The sequence below is a fragment of the Pongo abelii genome, chromosome 13 (assembly GCF_028885655.2).
Source record: "Pongo abelii isolate AG06213 chromosome 13, NHGRI_mPonAbe1-v2.0_pri, whole genome shotgun sequence".
NCBI lineage: Eukaryota > Metazoa > Chordata > Mammalia > Primates > Hominidae > Pongo > Pongo abelii.
In genome coordinates, this window is record NC_071998.2 from 1,685,502 (window position 1) to 1,704,971 (window position 19,470).

Below are 19,470 nucleotides of genomic sequence, written 5' to 3' on the forward strand. Positions count from 1 at the left end.
ATTAGTTTTACATCAATGCAGAATAAATTCTCACAAATTTTGGACTCTTAAAACAAACCCCAGCTCAGAGGTCAGAAGTTCTACCAGTCCAAGTGACTGCCACCTGCTCAGAGCCACACGAGGGACCTCCGGGATGGGTCTGGCTGTGTGGTCGCTGCCTTCACCTGAGAAGGGTCTGGCTTCGATCTGACTCGAGGTGGTGGCAGAATTCAATGCCTTCGGGTTGTGAGCCCCAGGCCCACTTGTCTGTTCTGCCTGCTGCCGTGAGGACGCTCTCGGCTCCTGCAAGTGTTGCCCAGGTCTGGGCTGTGAGGCTCCCTGGGTCTGCACGGCCAGTGCCGGGGAATCTCCCACAGGGCAATGTCATCTCAGGGAGCTCCAGTCCTCCCTTATAAAGAGCTCGGATGATTGAACTAGACCCAGCCCTTAGCAGCTATTGGCTCAGGATATCCCTAAGGAAATCAGGGATTTGGGCGGGCTCATCAATTCACGCTTCCGCCCACCCCCAAGGGAGGGGCAGACACAGGGCGAGTCTCCGAGGGGCGGAAAATGCAGGGGGTATTTCAGAATTCAGTCTTCCTCACAGAATCGCAAAGTTCACGTTTCACAACCATAAAGAAACTATTTACGCTAAAAATGAGACTTTTTAAGAAGTTGCACTTAGAAAACTTCAATGTCTGAGAAAAAAATATCCCTAACGCACAGGGAAACAGGTGGCTTATCCAATACTCTGGAAATAAAATGGGCTGGGTGAGGGGAATATGAAAATATTATTTCAATTTCATCTCATTTTATTTATTTATTTATGTACTTATTGATTTATTTTTGAGACAGAGTCTCCCTCTGTCCCTCAGGCTGGATTACAGTGTCCTGAGCTCAGCTCACTGCAGCCTCCGCATCCTGGGCCCAAGGCATTCTCCTGCCTCAGCCTCCAGAGTAGCTGGGACTAAATGAGTACGCCACCACGCCAGGCAAATTTTTGTCTTTTTTATAAAGTGTAGAGGAGGTTTCACCATTTGGGCCAGGGTGGTCTTCAACTGCCAACTTCAGATGATCTGCCCCAACTTGCCTTCCAAAGTGAAGGGACTATAGGCGTGAGCCACTGAACCCAGACTACGATAGTTTCACACTGAGGCCTGAAGCTGCTCTGCCTTAGGATTTTTCCTGAGTTTTACGTTCTTGTCATGATGAGTTGCTAGTTCATATTTTCCGTTGGATCTTTTCGAAAGGGATTACTGATGAGATTATGGCTTTCTCACAAAGAATACCACTTTGGTGAAACTATACTGAAATCAGGAGTACCTTATGTTTCCGATACTTATCAAGCACAATATTTGAACACGGCGTGGTAGGTGAAAGTGTAGGAAGCAGAATTTGGCAAACCCCATTTTTTTTCAATTTCGACGGTTTCAGGATTTTGGTTTCAGCCAAACTGAAGAATGTCCTAATGAGCTGTCAATTCACAGGCCATTACAGACAATTTTTGAAACTACATCACACTGTAATTTAAGGAGTACGATTCTAAAGAAATTTGAACAATCTGGTGGTATTGCTAACACCAAACAAGGTTGTTCAGCTCTTTCATCTTTAAAAACAAACAAACAAAAACATGATGTGGAATTCTCTCATTTTACCAAACAGCCGTACGCTCCCTTGAATATGTGACTATGAAACCCAAGTAATTGGAAGAAGAAAAATAAAGGAAACACCTCATCAGTCTCATTAATAGTTTTGTGGAGAATAGTTTATTTTTCAAAAACTGCTGTCTATGTCTTGATATTTTTAGACACGGCTAAAGCTGAAATTGCATGAATCCTCTCTCTAACATTCATGCTACTAAAGAAACTTTTCCCAAGATTTGACTGCATTCATTTCATAAAAGCCCTGTCCTCTTCTCCCCTATGTATCTATATTAGCACTCTGCCTTCTACCCTCTTCCATAGGAAACACAAATCCGTCAATTGATCACTTAAGCCTTTCCAGTTTGGGTACAACATTTTCTGTAGTTGTACTCCTGAGATTTGTCCTTTATACTTCTAAAGACTAGACCCTAGATAATACATGCTTGGGAATAGTGGAGCTAGCTTGCTTAAACTTTATTTAGGCGTATGCTAATTACTTGTGGGGGGCAAAGGCAGGCAGTGAGGATGTTAAGCTTATCCCAAAATAGTCAATTTTGGAAAAGACACAAGTACAGGCCGGGCGTGGTGGCTCAGACCTGTAATCCCAGCACCTTGGGAGGCCGAGGCGGCCGGTCACGAGGTCAGGAGATCGACACCATCCTGGCTAACACGGTGAAACCCCGTCTCTGCTAAACATACACAAATTAGCCGGGCGTGGTGGCAGGCGCTTGTAGTCTCAGCTACTCGGGAGGCTGAGGCAGGAGAAGAGCACGAACCCGGGAGGCGGAGCTGGCAGTGAGCCGAGATTGCGCCACTGCACTCCGGCCTGGGCGGCAGAGTGGGATTCTGCCTCAAAAAAGAAAGAAAAAAAACATCTTCATATATATGAATGTGTGTGTGTGTGTGTGTGTGTGTGTGTGTCTGTGTGTGTGTGTGTACTCAGGTACACTCACTTTACTTCTGAGTTATCTCGTCACCACTTAACCAGCACCAATCAGAGACCACATTTTTCTAGGCAGTCTCCAAATGTACATTACAAATAGTAACGTACTTTAAGGATAGTAATGAAGCTCCGGGAAAAATTGCTTGTCTCCACCTCAGCAGACCAACCTGCCTGGGCCAGCTTCTCTCTTCCTCTACTCTTCAGAAAGTGCTAGACCTGCAACATCTGACAGAATACAGCTTCCATGACTCCTCAGTGCCATGGAAATGGAACGAGCTGAGAGCAATCTAAAGACTGGGAGATATTAGGTCTCTTGGATCTTACTTCTTTTGGTTGCTCGAGCACTTTAATTCCCGAGAGAGCCCTCCCATCTCCATCAGTTCTTCCAGGAACCTGTACCCTCCTTGTGTCTCGAAGATACGCTGGTCTAACTTGTTACATGCCTTTACAAGAAAGTTGGTAAAAATAAAAGGAAAGCTGAACAACGTCACAATATGGAGGTATGAAACAGAATTTCCCCATACTTGGTAAAGTTTAGAAATTTGTGTAATACCCGAAGGCAGATTCTATGTACAATAAGTCCTAGTTTAAGAACAAGAGCTGAGGGTATGAGGAAATAAAACTATATTTTCCGGGAGTATCTCTGGCTTCAGGAAGAAAGAGCACATGTTACTCTCCATTCAATATTAGGGCTGAACTATGGGGTCTTTTCGATCCTTTTTGCTTACCCTCTGCGATTCAGGGGGCACATGGCAAAGGTAAACAGACTGAAACAGCACCGTGGATAGCTGTGAGCTGTGCTGGGAAGATTCACGGTGATTCCATAATAAATCTCAGGTCTTTCTTCTGTAACAAAAAATTCCTCTTTTCCATCATCAAGGTAAAGCCGAGTATGTACAAGTAGAGTATGCGATAACTTTGTCACTCGTGACGAACCTAGTCGGTCCGATACTTTAACAACTTCTCCAATGTCTCTGCACTCAGGTTGGATATTCTGAGTGGGTCATCGGTAGAATGAATGAAATCAAGAATACTCTAAAGCAGTGTTTGGAAGTAAATTTCAGTGTCTCCGGAAGCACTGGGAAAATCACCATGTGTAACGAACGTGAAGTATCCACAGGCTCTCTCTGTGTCTTTGAAACTGCCCATGTGTTCATTAGAAACGGCGGCTTGAGGAAAGGTGGTTTTGGAATTGGTTTCCCTCTAGTCTTACGTGATGCATCTCTACTATATTGCATTATAATAAAGCAAAGGGTCACTTGCTGACATAAAGCACAGGAGGCAGGAATGGAAGAGTCAACTTAGAGAAAAAAAGTGCTTTTCGGTTTTATTTTCATTTCTGCAGTTTGGAAAACAGTTTAACAGTTTAACAGATTTTGTGGCGGCTCACAAAAATACATATGAGCGTTGAAAATGTACAGAAGAACAACAATTGGGAGACATTTCCGGAAGCTTCAGTTTCTGAAACCCAGACATGAGCCTACAAGCTAAGACACGGCTACACCAGGCTTCAGCGTGAAACCATACAACTCCTGGGAAGGGCTTCCCTCTCTGAACGCAGCTACCTGTCCACAGGATGCTCTAGGCCCAGGCACCTTTATTCTTCCAACTAGAGAGACATAGAAAGATGCCTCCATATCCCATGAAGATGCCCAAGCATTTGGCCAAGGCTCCTATGAAACAGTCTGCTGTCTTCATCCAGGTAAGGGCAACTTCACATTTTCAGACACTAAGGTCGTGGGTAAATCCAGGGTGGACTGAGAGGCGGAAGCTCCAGCAAACACAGTCCTGTGGCTGGAAGATGAATGCAGTACTTATTCCTGCACCAACAGACCCTTGCCTCTGGCCTTGGGCCTAGAGCATGATTTTTTGGTAGTTGCTGTTGGGGAAGAGGCCCTTGGGCTTTAACCTGCGGACAGCCTCCCTTAAATGCTTGGGCTGCAGCGGGGGCGTTTCTCCCCACATCTCACACACGTCCAGGGCCTCTTCCACCACCTCTCCAACAAAGACCTTGGCGATTCCAGCCATGGCAATGGCGGCGTTCTCAGACACCGAACTGCCGGTGATAGACTTCATCAGACCTGCAATGCGTGCTTTTGGGAAAGCTGACCGGCGACACACTTCGTAGCGGGCCAGCTGCTCCTCAGACATGGCAGACAGCAGGGCTGTCATCCTCTGAGCCTCCTCTGCATCCACGGTGGGCTTCCTCTCCTTCTTTCCTTTGGTATGTCTTTTCCGTCTTTTGGCGGCAGGAGGAGCTGAGGCTGAGGCCTCCTTGTCCCCTTCTGTGAGGTCCGTGACATCCTCACTCCTGAGCTCACCTCCCTGATCCCTGGGTTCTTCCAAGTTCCCACCTAGGTCCTCAGGGATTCCATCCTTCTTGCTGCCCTTCAGACCTCGGGGCATGGCGAACATCTCAGCAGACACACCTGTTTGCCTGCCCGTCTCCACGGGTGAGATTCAAGTCTGCCCCGTGACAGCAGCTGTAGAGGCAGAAGTTCTGGCTGGGGTGGTTTGATTACGGATCTGCAGCGAGAACCTTTCGAAGATTTTAGCTGCCGTGTTTCTGCTGAGCCACTTTAGCCATAACTGGACACAGCTCCCTGCCTCCCCTTCCCACACACAAACACACACGCTGAATTTTCTCACTTCCACAATGTGAAGAAACTTGTGGATGGAGAGTATATTAGTTTTACATCAATGCAGAATAAATTCTCACAAATTTTGGACTCTTAAAACAAACCCCAGCTCAGAGGTCAGAAGTTCTACCAGTCCAAGTGACTGCCACCTGCTCAGAGCCACACGAGGGACCTCCGGGATGGGTCTGGCTGTGTGGTCGCTGCCTTCACCTGAGAAGGGTCTGGCTTCGATCTGACTCGAGGTGGTGGCAGAATTCAATGCCTTCGGGTTGTGAGCCCCAGGCCCACTTGTCTGTTCTGCCTGCTGCCGTGAGGACGCTCTCGGCTCCTGCAAGTGTTGCCCAGGTCTGGGCTGTGAGGCTCCCTGGGTCTGCACGGCCAGTGCCGGGGAATCTCCCACAGGGCAATGTCATCTCAGGGAGCTCCAGTCCTCCCTTATAAAGAGCTCGGATGATTGAACTAGACCCAGCCCTTAGCAGCTATTGGCTCAGGATATCCCTAAGGAAATCAGGGATTTGGGCGGGCTCATCAATTCACGCTTCCGCCCACCCCCAAGGGAGGGGCAGACACAGGGCGAGTCTCCGAGGGGCGGAAAATGCAGGGGGTATTTCAGAATTCAGTCTTCCTCACAGAATCGCAAAGTTCACGTTTCACAACCATAAAGAAACTATTTACGCTAAAAATGAGACTTTTTAAGAAGTTGCACTTAGAAAACTTCAATGTCTGAGAAAAAAATATCCCTAACGCACAGGGAAACAGGTGGCTTATCCAATACTCTGGAAATAAAATGGGCTGGGTGAGGGGAATATGAAAATATTATTTCAATTTCATCTCATTTTATTTATTTATTTATGTACTTATTGATTTATTTTTGAGACAGAGTCTCCCTCTGTCCCTCAGGCTGGATTACAGTGTCCTGAGCTCAGCTCACTGCAGCCTCCGCATCCTGGGCCCAAGGCATTCTCCTGCCTCAGCCTCCAGAGTAGCTGGGACTAAATGAGTACGCCACCACGCCAGGCAAATTTTTGTCTTTTTTATAAAGTGTAGAGGAGGTTTCACCATTTGGGCCAGGGTGGTCTTCAACTGCCAACTTCAGATGATCTGCCCCAACTTGCCTTCCAAAGTGAAGGGACTATAGGCGTGAGCCACTGAACCCAGACTATGATAGTTTCACACTGAGGCCTGAAGCTGCTCTGCCTTAGGATTTTTCCTGAGTTTTACGTTCTTGTCATGATGAGTTGCTAGTTCATATTTTCCGTTGGATCTTTTCGAAAGGGATTACTGATGAGATTATGGCTTTCTCACAAAGAATACCACTTTGGTGAAACTATACTGAAATCAGGAGTACCTTATGTTTCCGATACTTATCAAGCACAATATTTGAACACGGCGTGGTAGGTGAAAGTGTAGGAAGCAGAATTTGGCAAACCCCATTTTTTTTCAATTTCGACGGTTTCAGGATTTTGGTTTCAGCCAAACTGAAGAATGTCCTAATGAGCTGTCAATTCACAGGCCATTACAGACAATTTTTGAAACTACATCACACTGTAATTTAAGGAGTACGATTCTAAAGAAATTTGAACAATCTGGTGGTATTGCTAACACCAAACAAGGTTGTTCAGCTCTTTCATCTTTAAAAACAAACAAACAAAAACATGATGTGGAATTCTCTCATTTTACCAAACAGCCGTACGCTCCCTTGAATATGTGACTATGAAACCCAAGTAATTGGAAGAAGAAAAATAAAGGAAACACCTCATCAGTCTCATTAATAGTTTTGTGGAGAATAGTTTATTTTTCAAAAACTGCTGTCTATGTCTTGATATTTTTAGACACGGCTAAAGCTGAAATTGCATGAATCCTCTCTCTAACATTCATGCTACTAAAGAAACTTTTCCCAAGATTTGACTGCATTCATTTCATAAAAGCCCTGTCCTCTTCTCCCCTATGTATCTATATTAGCACTCTGCCTTCTACCCTCTTCCATAGGAAACACAAATCCGTCAATTGATCACTTAAGCCTTTCCAGTTTGGGTACAACATTTTCTGTAGTTGTACTCCTGAGATTTGTCCTTTATACTTCTAAAGACTAGACCCTAGATAATACATGCTTGGGAATAGTGGAGCTAGCTTGCTTAAACTTTATTTAGGCGTATGCTAATTACTTGTGGGGGGCAAAGGCAGGCAGTGAGGATGTTAAGCTTATCCCAAAATAGTCAATTTTGGAAAAGACACAAGTACAGGCCGGGCGTGGTGGCTCAGACCTGTAATCCCAGCACCTTGGGAGGCCGAGGCGGCCGGTCACGAGGTCAGGAGATCGACACCATCCTGGCTAACACGGTGAAACCCCGTCTCTGCTAAACATACACAAATTAGCCGGGCGTGGTGGCAGGCGCTTGTAGTCTCAGCTACTCGGGAGGCTGAGGCAGGAGAAGAGCACGAACCCGGGAGGCGGAGCTGGCAGTGAGCCGAGATTGCGCCACTGCACTCCGGCCTGGGCGGCAGAGTGGGATTCTGCCTCAAAAAAGAAAGAAAAAAAACATCTTCATATATATGAATGTGTGTGTGTGTGTGTGTGTGTGTGTGTGTCTGTGTGTGTGTGTGTACTCAGGTACACTCACTTTACTTCTGAGTTATCTCGTCACCACTTAACCAGCACCAATCAGAGACCACATTTTTCTAGGCAGTCTCCAAATGTACATTACAAATAGTAACGTACTTTAAGGATAGTAATGAAGCTCCGGGAAAAATTGCTTGTCTCCACCTCAGCAGACCAACCTGCCTGGGCCAGCTTCTCTCTTCCTCTACTCTTCAGAAAGTGCTAGACCTGCAACATCTGACAGAATACAGCTTCCATGACTCCTCAGTGCCATGGAAATGGAACGAGCTGAGAGCAATCTAAAGACTGGGAGATATTAGGTCTCTTGGATCTTACTTCTTTTGGTTGCTCGAGCACTTTAATTCCCGAGAGAGCCCTCCCATCTCCATCAGTTCTTCCAGGAACCTGTACCCTCCTTGTGTCTCGAAGATACGCTGGTCTAACTTGTTACATGCCTTTACAAGAAAGTTGGTAAAAATAAAAGGAAAGCTGAACAACGTCACAATATGGAGGTATGAAACAGAATTTCCCCATACTTGGTAAAGTTTAGAAATTTGTGTAATACCCGAAGGCAGATTCTATGTACAATAAGTCCTAGTTTAAGAACAAGAGCTGAGGGTATGAGGAAATAAAACTATATTTTCCGGGAGTATCTCTGGCTTCAGGAAGAAAGAGCACATGTTACTCTCCATTCAATATTAGGGCTGAACTATGGGGTCTTTTCGATCCTTTTTGCTTACCCTCTGCGATTCAGGGGGCACATGGCAAAGGTAAACAGACTGAAACAGCACCGTGGATAGCTGTGAGCTGTGCTGGGAAGATTCACGGTGATTCCATAATAAATCTCAGGTCTTTCTTCTGTAACAAAAAATTCCTCTTTTCCATCATCAAGGTAAAGCCGAGTATGTACAAGTAGAGTATGCGATAACTTTGTCACTCGTGACGAACCTAGTCGGTCCGATACTTTAACAACTTCTCCAATGTCTCTGCACTCAGGTTGGATATTCTGAGTGGGTCATCGGTAGAATGAATGAAATCAAGAATACTCTAAAGCAGTGTTTGGAAGTAAATTTCAGTGTCTCCGGAAGCACTGGGAAAATCACCATGTGTAACGAACGTGAAGTATCCACAGGCTCTCTCTGTGTCTTTGAAACTGCCCATGTGTTCATTAGAAACGGCGGCTTGAGGAAAGGTGGTTTTGGAATTGGTTTCCCTCTAGTCTTACGTGATGCATCTCTACTATATTGCATTATAATAAAGCAAAGGGTCACTTGCTGACATAAAGCACAGGAGGCAGGAATGGAAGAGTCAACTTAGAGAAAAAAAGTGCTTTTCGGTTTTATTTTCATTTCTGCAGTTTGGAAAACAGTTTAACAGTTTAACAGATTTTGTGGCGGCTCACAAAAATACATATGAGCGTTGAAAATGTACAGAAGAACAACAATTGGGAGACATTTCCGGAAGCTTCAGTTTCTGAAACCCAGACATGAGCCTACAAGCTAAGACACGGCTACACCAGGCTTCAGCGTGAAACCATACAACTCCTGGGAAGGGCTTCCCTCTCTGAACGCAGCTACCTGTCCACAGGATGCTCTAGGCCCAGGCACCTTTATTCTTCCAACTAGAGAGACATAGAAAGATGCCTCCATATCCCATGAAGATGCCCAAGCATTTGGCCAAGGCTCCTATGAAACAGTCTGCTGTCTTCATCCAGGTAAGGGCAACTTCACATTTTCAGACACTAAGGTCGTGGGTAAATCCAGGGTGGACTGAGAGGCGGAAGCTCCAGCAAACACAGTCCTGTGGCTGGAAGATGAATGCAGTACTTATTCCTGCACCAACAGACCCTTGCCTCTGGCCTTGGGCCTAGAGCATGATTTTTTGGTAGTTGCTGTTGGGGAAGAGGCCCTTGGGCTTTAACCTGCGGACAGCCTCCCTTAAATGCTTGGGCTGCAGCGGGGGCGTTTCTCCCCACATCTCACACACGTCCAGGGCCTCTTCCACCACCTCTCCAACAAAGACCTTGGCGATTCCAGCCATGGCAATGGCGGCGTTCTCAGACACCGAACTGCCGGTGATAGACTTCATCAGACCTGCAATGCGTGCTTTTGGGAAAGCTGACCGGCGACACACTTCGTAGCGGGCCAGCTGCTCCTCAGACATGGCAGACAGCAGGGCTGTCATCCTCTGAGCCTCCTCTGCATCCACGGTGGGCTTCCTCTCCTTCTTTCCTTTGGTATGTCTTTTCCGTCTTTTGGCGGCAGGAGGAGCTGAGGCTGAGGCCTCCTTGTCCCCTTCTGTGAGGTCCGTGACATCCTCACTCCTGAGCTCACCTCCCTGATCCCTGGGTTCTTCCAAGTTCCCACCTAGGTCCTCAGGGATTCCATCCTTCTTGCTGCCCTTCAGACCTCGGGGCATGGCGAACATCTCAGCAGACACACCTGTTTGCCTGCCCGTCTCCACGGGTGAGATTCAAGTCTGCCCCGTGACAGCAGCTGTAGAGGCAGAAGTTCTGGCTGGGGTGGTTTGATTACGGATCTGCAGCGAGAACCTTTCGAAGATTTTAGCTGCCGTGTTTCTGCTGAGCCACTTTAGCCATAACTGGACACAGCTCCCTGCCTCCCCTTCCCACACACAAACACACACGCTGAATTTTCTCACTTCCACAATGTGAAGAAACTTGTGGATGGAGAGTATATTAGTTTTACATCAATGCAGAATAAATTCTCACAAATTTTGGACTCTTAAAACAAACCCCAGCTCAGAGGTCAGAAGTTCTACCAGTCCAAGTGACTGCCACCTGCTCAGAGCCACACGAGGGACCTCCGGGATGGGTCTGGCTGTGTGGTCGCTGCCTTCACCTGAGAAGGGTCTGGCTTCGATCTGACTCGAGGTGGTGGCAGAATTCAATGCCTTCGGGTTGTGAGCCCCAGGCCCACTTGTCTGTTCTGCCTGCTGCCGTGAGGACGCTCTCGGCTCCTGCAAGTGTTGCCCAGGTCTGGGCTGTGAGGCTCCCTGGGTCTGCACGGCCAGTGCCGGGGAATCTCCCACAGGGCAATGTCATCTCAGGGAGCTCCAGTCCTCCCTTATAAAGAGCTCGGATGATTGAACTAGACCCAGCCCTTAGCAGCTATTGGCTCAGGATATCCCTAAGGAAATCAGGGATTTGGGCGGGCTCATCAATTCACGCTTCCGCCCACCCCCAAGGGAGGGGCAGACACAGGGCGAGTCTCCGAGGGGCGGAAAATGCAGGGGGTATTTCAGAATTCAGTCTTCCTCACAGAATCGCAAAGTTCACGTTTCACAACCATAAAGAAACTATTTACGCTAAAAATGAGACTTTTTAAGAAGTTGCACTTAGAAAACTTCAATGTCTGAGAAAAAAATATCCCTAACGCACAGGGAAACAGGTGGCTTATCCAATACTCTGGAAATAAAATGGGCTGGGTGAGGGGAATATGAAAATATTATTTCAATTTCATCTCATTTTATTTATTTATTTATGTACTTATTGATTTATTTTTGAGACAGAGTCTCCCTCTGTCCCTCAGGCTGGATTACAGTGTCCTGAGCTCAGCTCACTGCAGCCTCCGCATCCTGGGCCCAAGGCATTCTCCTGCCTCAGCCTCCAGAGTAGCTGGGACTAAATGAGTACGCCACCACGCCAGGCAAATTTTTGTCTTTTTTATAAAGTGTAGAGGAGGTTTCACCATTTGGGCCAGGGTGGTCTTCAACTGCCAACTTCAGATGATCTGCCCCAACTTGCCTTCCAAAGTGAAGGGACTATAGGCGTGAGCCACTGAACCCAGACTATGATAGTTTCACACTGAGGCCTGAAGCTGCTCTGCCTTAGGATTTTTCCTGAGTTTTACGTTCTTGTCATGATGAGTTGCTAGTTCATATTTTCCGTTGGATCTTTTCGAAAGGGATTACTGATGAGATTATGGCTTTCTCACAAAGAATACCACTTTGGTGAAACTATACTGAAATCAGGAGTACCTTATGTTTCCGATACTTATCAAGCACAATATTTGAACACGGCGTGGTAGGTGAAAGTGTAGGAAGCAGAATTTGGCAAACCCCATTTTTTTTCAATTTCGACGGTTTCAGGATTTTGGTTTCAGCCAAACTGAAGAATGTCCTAATGAGCTGTCAATTCACAGGCCATTACAGACAATTTTTGAAACTACATCACACTGTAATTTAAGGAGTACGATTCTAAAGAAATTTGAACAATCTGGTGGTATTGCTAACACCAAACAAGGTTGTTCAGCTCTTTCATCTTTAAAAACAAACAAACAAAAACATGATGTGGAATTCTCTCATTTTACCAAACAGCCGTACGCTCCCTTGAATATGTGACTATGAAACCCAAGTAATTGGAAGAAGAAAAATAAAGGAAACACCTCATCAGTCTCATTAATAGTTTTGTGGAGAATAGTTTATTTTTCAAAAACTGCTGTCTATGTCTTGATATTTTTAGACACGGCTAAAGCTGAAATTGCATGAATCCTCTCTCTAACATTCATGCTACTAAAGAAACTTTTCCCAAGATTTGACTGCATTCATTTCATAAAAGCCCTGTCCTCTTCTCCCCTATGTATCTATATTAGCACTCTGCCTTCTACCCTCTTCCATAGGAAACACAAATCCGTCAATTGATCACTTAAGCCTTTCCAGTTTGGGTACAACATTTTCTGTAGTTGTACTCCTGAGATTTGTCCTTTATACTTCTAAAGACTAGACCCTAGATAATACATGCTTGGGAATAGTGGAGCTAGCTTGCTTAAACTTTATTTAGGCGTATGCTAATTACTTGTGGGGGGCAAAGGCAGGCAGTGAGGATGTTAAGCTTATCCCAAAATAGTCAATTTTGGAAAAGACACAAGTACAGGCCGGGCGTGGTGGCTCAGACCTGTAATCCCAGCACCTTGGGAGGCCGAGGCGGCCGGTCACGAGGTCAGGAGATCGACACCATCCTGGCTAACACGGTGAAACCCCGTCTCTGCTAAACATACACAAATTAGCCGGGCGTGGTGGCAGGCGCTTGTAGTCTCAGCTACTCGGGAGGCTGAGGCAGGAGAAGAGCACGAACCCGGGAGGCGGAGCTGGCAGTGAGCCGAGATTGCGCCACTGCACTCCGGCCTGGGCGGCAGAGTGGGATTCTGCCTCAAAAAAGAAAGAAAAAAAACATCTTCATATATATGAATGTGTGTGTGTGTGTGTGTGTGTGTGTGTGTCTGTGTGTGTGTGTGTACTCAGGTACACTCACTTTACTTCTGAGTTATCTCGTCACCACTTAACCAGCACCAATCAGAGACCACATTTTTCTAGGCAGTCTCCAAATGTACATTACAAATAGTAACGTACTTTAAGGATAGTAATGAAGCTCCGGGAAAAATTGCTTGTCTCCACCTCAGCAGACCAACCTGCCTGGGCCAGCTTCTCTCTTCCTCTACTCTTCAGAAAGTGCTAGACCTGCAACATCTGACAGAATACAGCTTCCATGACTCCTCAGTGCCATGGAAATGGAACGAGCTGAGAGCAATCTAAAGACTGGGAGATATTAGGTCTCTTGGATCTTACTTCTTTTGGTTGCTCGAGCACTTTAATTCCCGAGAGAGCCCTCCCATCTCCATCAGTTCTTCCAGGAACCTGTACCCTCCTTGTGTCTCGAAGATACGCTGGTCTAACTTGTTACATGCCTTTACAAGAAAGTTGGTAAAAATAAAAGGAAAGCTGAACAACGTCACAATATGGAGGTATGAAACAGAATTTCCCCATACTTGGTAAAGTTTAGAAATTTGTGTAATACCCGAAGGCAGATTCTATGTACAATAAGTCCTAGTTTAAGAACAAGAGCTGAGGGTATGAGGAAATAAAACTATATTTTCCGGGAGTATCTCTGGCTTCAGGAAGAAAGAGCACATGTTACTCTCCATTCAATATTAGGGCTGAACTATGGGGTCTTTTCGATCCTTTTTGCTTACCCTCTGCGATTCAGGGGGCACATGGCAAAGGTAAACAGACTGAAACAGCACCGTGGATAGCTGTGAGCTGTGCTGGGAAGATTCACGGTGATTCCATAATAAATCTCAGGTCTTTCTTCTGTAACAAAAAATTCCTCTTTTCCATCATCAAGGTAAAGCCGAGTATGTACAAGTAGAGTATGCGATAACTTTGTCACTCGTGACGAACCTAGTCGGTCCGATACTTTAACAACTTCTCCAATGTCTCTGCACTCAGGTTGGATATTCTGAGTGGGTCATCGGTAGAATGAATGAAATCAAGAATACTCTAAAGCAGTGTTTGGAAGTAAATTTCAGTGTCTCCGGAAGCACTGGGAAAATCACCATGTGTAACGAACGTGAAGTATCCACAGGCTCTCTCTGTGTCTTTGAAACTGCCCATGTGTTCATTAGAAACGGCGGCTTGAGGAAAGGTGGTTTTGGAATTGGTTTCCCTCTAGTCTTACGTGATGCATCTCTACTATATTGCATTATAATAAAGCAAAGGGTCACTTGCTGACATAAAGCACAGGAGGCAGGAATGGAAGAGTCAACTTAGAGAAAAAAAGTGCTTTTCGGTTTTATTTTCATTTCTGCAGTTTGGAAAACAGTTTAACAGTTTAACAGATTTTGTGGCGGCTCACAAAAATACATATGAGCGTTGAAAATGTACAGAAGAACAACAATTGGGAGACATTTCCGGAAGCTTCAGTTTCTGAAACCCAGACATGAGCCTACAAGCTAAGACACGGCTACACCAGGCTTCAGCGTGAAACCATACAACTCCTGGGAAGGGCTTCCCTCTCTGAACGCAGCTACCTGTCCACAGGATGCTCTAGGCCCAGGCACCTTTATTCTTCCAACTAGAGAGACATAGAAAGATGCCTCCATATCCCATGAAGATGCCCAAGCATTTGGCCAAGGCTCCTATGAAACAGTCTGCTGTCTTCATCCAGGTAAGGGCAACTTCACATTTTCAGACACTAAGGTCGTGGCTAAATCCAGGGTGGACTGAGAGGCGGAAGCTCCAGCAAACACAGTCCTGTGGCTGGAAGATGAATGCAGTACTTATTCCTGCACCAACAGACCCTTGCCTCTGGCCTTGGGCCTAGAGCATGATTTTTTGGTAGTTGCTGTTGGGGAAGAGGCCCTTGGGCTTTAACCTGCGGACAGCCTCCCTTAAATGCTTGGGCTGCAGCGGGGGCGTTTCTCCCCACATCTCACACACGTCCAGGGCCTCTTCCACCACCTCTCCAACAAAGACCTTGGCGATTCCAGCCATGGCAATGGCGGCGTTCTCAGACACCGAACTGCCGGTGATAGACTTCATCAGACCTGCAATGCGTGCTTTTGGGAAAGCTGACCGGCGACACACTTCGTAGCGGGCCAGCTGCTCCTCAGACATGGCAGACAGCAGGGCTGTCATCCTCTGAGCCTCCTCTGCATCCACGGTGGGCTTCCTCTCCTTCTTTCCTTTGGTATGTCTTTTCCGTCTTTTGGCGGCAGGAGGAGCTGAGGCTGAGGCCTCCTTGTCCCCTTCTGTGAGGTCCATGACATCCTCACTCCTGAGCTCACCTCCCTGATCCCTGGGTTCTTCCAAGTTCCCACCTAGGTCCTCAGGGATTCCATCCTTCTTGCTGCCCTTCAGACCTCGGGGCATGGCGAACATCTCAGCAGACACACCTGTTTGCCTGCCCGTCTCCACGGGTGAGATTCAAGTCTGCCCCGTGACAGCAGCTGTAGAGGCAGAAGTTCTGGCTGGGGTGGTTTGATTACGGATCTGCAGCGAGAACCTTTCGAAGATTTTAGCTGCCGTGTTTCTGCTGAGCCACTTTAGCCATAACTGGACACAGCTCCCTGCCTCCCCTTCCCACACACAAACACACACGCTGAATTTTCTCACTTCCACAATGTGAAGAAACTTGTGGATGGAGAGTATATTAGTTTTACATCAATGCAGAATAAATTCTCACAAATTTTGGACTCTTAAAACAAACCCCAGCTCAGAGGTCAGAAGTTCTACCAGTCCAAGTGACTGCCACCTGCTCAGAGCCACACGAGGGACCTCCGGGATGGGTCTGGCTGTGTGGTCGCTGCCTTCACCTGAGAAGGGTCTGGCTTCGATCTGACTCGAGGTGGTGGCAGAATTCAATGCCTTCGGGTTGTGAGCCCCAGGCCCACTTGTCTGTTCTGCCTGCTGCCGTGAGGACGCTCTCGGCTCCTGCAAGTGTTGCCCAGGTCTGGGCTGTGAGGCTCCCTGGGTCTGCACGGCCAGTGCCGGGGAATCTCCCACAGGGCAATGTCATCTCAGGGAGCTCCAGTCCTCCCTTATAAAGAGCTCGGATGATTGAACTAGACCCAGCCCTTAGCAGCTATTGGCTCAGGATATCCCTAAGGAAATCAGGGATTTGGGCGGGCTCATCAATTCACGCTTCCGCCCACCCCCAAGGGAGGGGCAGACACAGGGCGAGTCTCCGAGGGGCGGAAAATGCAGGGGGTATTTCAGAATTCAGTCTTCCTCACAGAATCGCAAAGTTCACGTTTCACAACCATAAAGAAACTATTTACGCTAAAAATGAGACTTTTTAAGAAGTTGCACTTAGAAAACTTCAATGTCTGAGAAAAAAATATCCCTAACGCACAGGGAAACAGGTGGCTTATCCAATACTCTGGAAATAAAATGGGCTGGGTGAGGGGAATATGAAAATATTATTTCAATTTCATCTCATTTTATTTATTTATTTATGTACTTATTGATTTATTTTTGAGACAGAGTCTCCCTCTGTCCCTCAGGCTGGATTACAGTGTCCTGAGCTCAGCTCACTGCAGCCTCCGCATCCTGGGCCCAAGGCATTCTCCTGCCTCAGCCTCCAGAGTAGCTGGGACTAAATGAGTACGCCACCACGCCAGGCAAATTTTTGTCTTTTTTATAAAGTGTAGAGGAGGTTTCACCATTTGGGCCAGGGTGGTCTTCAACTGCCAACTTCAGATGATCTGCCCCAACTTGCCTTCCAAAGTGAAGGGACTATAGGCGTGAGCCACTGAACCCAGACTATGATAGTTTCACACTGAGGCCTGAAGCTGCTCTGCCTTAGGATTTTTCCTGAGTTTTACGTTCTTGTCATGATGAGTTGCTAGTTCATATTTTCCGTTGGATCTTTTCGAAAGGGATTACTGATGAGATTATGGCTTTCTCACAAAGAATACCACTTTGGTGAAACTATACTGAAATCAGGAGTACCTTATGTTTCCGATACTTATCAAGCACAATATTTGAACACGGCGTGGTAGGTGAAAGTGTAGGAAGCAGAATTTGGCAAACCCCATTTTTTTTCAATTTCGACGGTTTCAGGATTTTGGTTTCAGCCAAACTGAAGAATGTCCTAATGAGCTGTCAATTCACAGGCCATTACAGACAATTTTTGAAACTACATCACACTGTAATTTAAGGAGTACGATTCTAAAGAAATTTGAACAATCTGGTGGTATTGCTAACACCAAACAAGGTTGTTCAGCTCTTTCATCTTTAAAAACAAACAAACAAAAACATGATGTGGAATTCTCTCATTTTACCAAACAGCCGTACGCTCCCTTGAATATGTGACTATGAAACCCAAGTAATTGGAAGAAGAAAAATAAAGGAAACACCTCATCAGTCTCATTAATAGTTTTGTTGAGAATAGTTTATTTTTCAAAAACTGCTGTCTATGTCTTGATATTTTTAGACACGGCTAAAGCTGAAATTGCATGAATCCTCTCTCTAACATTCATGCTACTAAAGAAACTTTTCCCAAGATTTGACTGCATTCATTTCATAAAAGCCCTGTCCTCTTCTCCCCTATGTATCTATATTAGCACTCTGCCTTCTACCCTCTTCCATAGGAAACACAAATCCGTCAATTGATCACTTAAGCCTTTCCAGTTTGGGTACAACATTTTCTGTAGTTGTACTCCTGAGATTTGTCCTTTATACTTCTAAAGACTAGACCCTAGATAATACATGCTTGGGAATAGTGGAGCTAGCTTGCTTAAACTTTATTTAGGCGTATGCTAATTACTTGTGGGGGGCAAAGGCAGGCAGTGAGGATGTTAAGCTTATCCCAAAATAGTCAATTTTGGAAAAGACACAAGTACAGGCCGGGCGTGGTGGCTCAGACCTGTAATCCCAGCACCTTGGGAGGCCGAGGCGGCCGGTCACGAGGTCAGGAGATCGACACCATCCTGGCTAACACGGTGAAACCCCGTCTCTGCTAAACATACACAAATTAGCCGGGCGTGGTGGCAGGCGCTTGTAGTCTCAGCTACTCGGGAGGCTGAGGCAGGAGAAGAGCACGAACCCGGGAGGCGGAGCTGGCAGTGAGCCGAGATTGCGCCACTGCACTCCGGCCTGGGCGGCAGAGTGGGATTCTGCCTCAGAAAAGAAAGAAAAAAAACATCTTCATATATATGAATGTGTGTGTGTGTGTGTGTGTGTGTGTGTGTCTGTGTGTGTGTGTGTACTCAGGTACACTCACTTTACTTCTGAGTTATCTCGTCACCACTTAACCAGCACCAATCAGAGACCACATTTTTCTAGGCAGTCTCCAAATGTACATTACAAATAGTAACGTACTTTAAGGATAGTAATGAAGCTCCGGGAAAAATTGCTTGTCTCCACCTCAGCAGACCAACCTGCCTGGGCCAGCTTCTCTCTTCCTCTACTCTTCAGAAAGTGCTAGACCTGCAACATCTGACAGAATACAGCTTCCATGACTCCTCAGTGCCATGGAAATGGAACGAGCTGAGAGCAATCTAAAGACTGGGAGATATTAGGTCTCTTGGATCTTACTTCTTTTGGTTGCTCGAGCACTTTAATTCCCGAGAGAGCCCTCCCATCTCCATCAGTTCTTCCAGGAACCTGTACCCTCCTTGTGTCTCGAAGATACGCTGGTCTAACTTGTTACATGCCTTTACAAGAAAGTTGGTAAAAATAAAAGGAAAGCTGAACAACGTCACAATATGGAGGTATGAAACAGAATTTCCCCATACTTGGTAAAGTTTAGAAATTTGTGTAATACCCGAAGGCAGATTCTATGTACAATAAGTCCTAGTTTAAGAACAAGAGCTGAGGGTATGAGGAAATAAAACTATATTTTCCGGGAGTATCTCTGGCTTCAGGAAGAAAGAGCACATGTTACTCTCCATTCAATATTAGGGCTGAACTATGGGGTCTTTTCGATCCTTTTTGCTTACCCTCTGCGATTCAGGGGGCACATGGCAAAGGTAAACAGACTGAAACAGCACCGTGGATAGCTGTGAGCTGTGCTGGGAAGATTCACGGTGATTCCATAATAAATCTCAGGTCTTTCTTCTGTAACAAAAAATTCCTCTTTTCCATCATCAAGGTAAAGCCGAGTATGTACAAGTAGAGTATGCGATAACTTTGTCACTCGTGACGAACCTAGTCGGTCCGATACTTTAACAACTTCTCCAATGTCTCTGCACTCAGGTTGGATATTCTGAGTGGGTCATCGGTAGAATGAATGAAATCAAGAATACTCTAAAGCAGTGTTTGGAAGTCAATTTCAGTGTCTCCGGAAGCACTGGGAAAATCACCATGTGTAACGAACGTGAAGTATCCACAGGCTCTCTCTGTGTCTTTGAAACTGCCCATGTGTTC